The 3,265-nt window shown below is 37.1% G+C and overlaps 1 long non-coding RNA gene across 1 annotated transcript; it reads left to right on the top strand.

Annotated features, from left to right (window-relative positions):
• The first annotated feature begins 1,094 nt into the window (after positions 1 to 1,094).
• Positions 1,095 to 3,024, top strand: LOC133734396 (uncharacterized). Its single transcript, XR_009858249.1, has 8 exons — positions 1,095 to 1,212; positions 1,325 to 1,388; positions 1,483 to 1,579; positions 2,034 to 2,114; positions 2,350 to 2,425; positions 2,510 to 2,563; positions 2,710 to 2,769; positions 2,857 to 3,024. It is a non-coding gene; the product is annotated as an uncharacterized LOC133734396 (long non-coding RNA).
• The last annotated feature ends 241 nt before the right edge of the window (positions 3,025 to 3,265 follow it).

The following is a 3,265-nucleotide window of genomic DNA, read 5'->3' as shown; positions in this document are numbered from 1 at the left end:
GCAACTTCGCCTCAAACTCAGCCCTGGTGGTCCTGACCTGCAGGAATAACCACTACACCATAGAATAGTGCACCGAGATTGCAAACAACAAACCCGGTAAGCTTGTGAAGCTCGTATGAGTAAACTCAAATCAACAGACACAACCAACATGAATAATAATTCTTCAGTTCAAAGATAACTCAAGACGATCATATCGACACCACAACTAAATAGCAATCCAAATCTCACATAAATACTAAAGAAAGAACCCCAGAAACCTTCTCCAAAACTACGTACCCATGATGCAGTAACACAGTTACCACCATGACGGTACACTTACGACAGATTAGAGCTCTAACTGAATCGTTGCCTGTCACCTTGGCCAAGGTTCAAGCATCCAATATCTTTACACCCAGGTTACCACTGTAACCTTCAGAATTTGGAACCTTTGGCCCTCATAACAAAACCCAGGTTACCATTGTAACCTTCAGACTTCAGACCCTTTGGCCCTCGGAACAAGACATTTAAAGAAATCCCACACAACTCACAAATGTCACATCACAACTCCAAATCACTCTTTCAATAATATAAATCATCAAATATATTTCCGGCATAAGTAAAAGTTCAATTTAATAATATGAACGAAATCACCAAAAGTGTACATATCACAATGCCACACCATCCAGATATATATATATATTTCACGTAAATACACACACACACACACACACACACACACACACACACACACACACATAGTCATCCACGCAGGAATGACCGCTAATACCAACTATAGTTCATACGTATTAAAACCAAGAAATTCATTTTATACTTAAATTCATTTTCTTACCTGTGAACAGTAGTAGGGGTGGGTTCGCGAAACTGAAAACAGAAAAAAACCGAGCTGAAAGCCGAACCGTAACTGAAAGAAGCCAAACCAAACAAAAACCGTACCGAAATGAAAAAACCGAACTGAACCGAACCGGTTTGGTTCGGTTTTCAGTTTTCGGGTGTTAAAAACCGACCAAAACTGAACCGAACCGAAGTCAGCCTAAACGACGTCGTTTTTGGATTTAACTCAGAAACCCTAAGGAGTTGCGATATAAATACCTCTCAATTAACCCCAGCCTCTCCAGTCTTCTGTTCTCCTCGCGAACTCTCCTCTTCTCAAATCGAACCGACAAAACCACAACTCTCTTTCTACTTTTTTCAATCAATCACCATGGGTATTGGGTAATCATCTCAGCTCTCATTATTTTTCATTGTTTTAGTTACAGATCTTGTATCTAGATCTGAGATTTGTTTTTGTTTTTGATCTGACGAGAATGAAATGGTCGCCCTATAGAGGGATGATGTTGAGCTCGTCGCTGATAACGATCCATTCATCACCACCGATTACATGGTGACTGGTGAGTGTTAATTTGTGATTTGAGTTGTTTTTGGAGTTTTGAGTTTCGATCTCTGAATATATTGATTATTGGTGTGGTTGTTTGTTGTGTTTAGACATACATGTTCTAGTATTGCTCCTTGCGTGTCAATGGCTTGCCGTTGAAGATGAATTGAGAAATATATCTTCCACTACTTCAGCGACCACACAAAGGTAGAGATAGCCATATGCGTTTATGTATGTCTAGGGATATTGAATTGATGTGATTTGCTTTTGCGTTTAGTATGCGGCTTGGCTTTGGGAGTTTATTATGCAGTGGATTTAAAATGGGTTACTGATTAAAGGAATTCTCTACTGCAAGTAGATTTTGTCAATAGTGTAGAGGCTTCCTTTGTCTTGGGTTGGTGTGTTCTACTTTATATTCTCTAATGACCTTGAATTTGTCATTATCTATAAAATGATTGAATTCTGTTTTGGTTGACATATTGCTTAGCTTTGTAATTTATGAGTTTTGTTGACTTAAGAGGGAGATATTTTCTCCTCTGATAAACGTCATCGTTAGCCTTGCCTTCAATTACATGGCCATGCCACCAGTTACATATAGGTCATGTACTTATGGGAAATAATGCTTCTAAATACATTAATAAGAAGTATTTATGTATATTAGTGTGGCATGCTAGTGGAGAGGTCAGCATAAACATGAATGCTTGATGCAAGAGATGCTAAACTGGCAACTGCCAAGGAGGAGGTATAAATTTACTCTCTTTTGCTAGTATTTTGCAAATCTTGATAATTTTTTTTGTTTTTGAATAACTGCAAATCTTTATTTTGTTGAAGGTGAAGTTGCATAAATTTAATCTTTCTTCTGTCTTTCCTGGTCTACCTCTTATTGATTGATTTTCCTATCAAATCAATGCCTTTTTTTTTTTTTTTTTTTTTTTTTCTATTGAGTATTCTTACTTGGTCTCTTGCTTCTGTTCCAGATCTGATCCATGCCTTTACTGACTTGCCAAGAGATCTCAATTTCATTCAGCATTCCAGTCACTTGAGTTGGAAACTGTAAGTTACTTTTCTGCTTCTTCTTTTATATGCTTAGCAAACATCTTGTCATTGTTCTTACTGACCACCTTTGTCATTTTACAGGATATTGCTTGATGTTTTCATATTTTGGACACTACATCTGGAGACTTCCGCAAGGTACAACTTTGAAGGCTTGAACCTCCAAAATTATTAGTCATTTGATTGTGCTCTGAATTGTCTAGTTGGTAGATTGAAGCGTCTCATTTTTATCATCCCTTACATTCAAACATGTTCACCTACATTGTCTCTTTTTTATCATCTAGTTGGCACAGCTGAACAATACTTTCAACCAGTACAATGAGTTTGGAAATGCCATTACCAAGGTATAAACATCTCTGAGATCATTCATGGAGAATTAATCAGTTTTTTTTTTTATGATGTAATTATGATTGCTTTACTGATATATGCAGGAGCTGTGGGAGAGTCTGGATAGATTACAAGCACCAAGCCGGCAGGCAGGACAAAAGGAGGGATTGACTCTTTTATTTTTGTTTTTTGGGTCTTTCAATTGTTAATGGTTTGTTATTTTATTGTTCTTATTTTTTCTATATCGAAAAGGCTCCAATGGCCTTTCCTAATTTCCTCGTCTCAGTAAGGGGTCTAAAAAACCATTGTTTGTGAGCAAGGGGTCTAAAACGACAGAAAAGAGAGAGAGAGAGAGAGAGTTATAAAACAGACCTAGAAAAAAAAAAATACCATTATTAAATAATATTTATTGAAAAAAACCGATTTGAACCGGACTGAACCGAACCGAACAGCTCGGTGCGGTTTTCAGTGTTGAATTTTCAAAAATAAAAAACCGAACCGAACCGAATCAAA

This window comes from Rosa rugosa, chromosome 2 (genome assembly GCF_958449725.1).
Source record: "Rosa rugosa chromosome 2, drRosRugo1.1, whole genome shotgun sequence".
Lineage (NCBI taxonomy): Eukaryota > Viridiplantae > Streptophyta > Magnoliopsida > Rosales > Rosaceae > Rosa > Rosa rugosa.
Note: the sequence above shows the minus strand (reverse complement) of the source record. Positions and strands in the feature narration are given on the sequence as shown.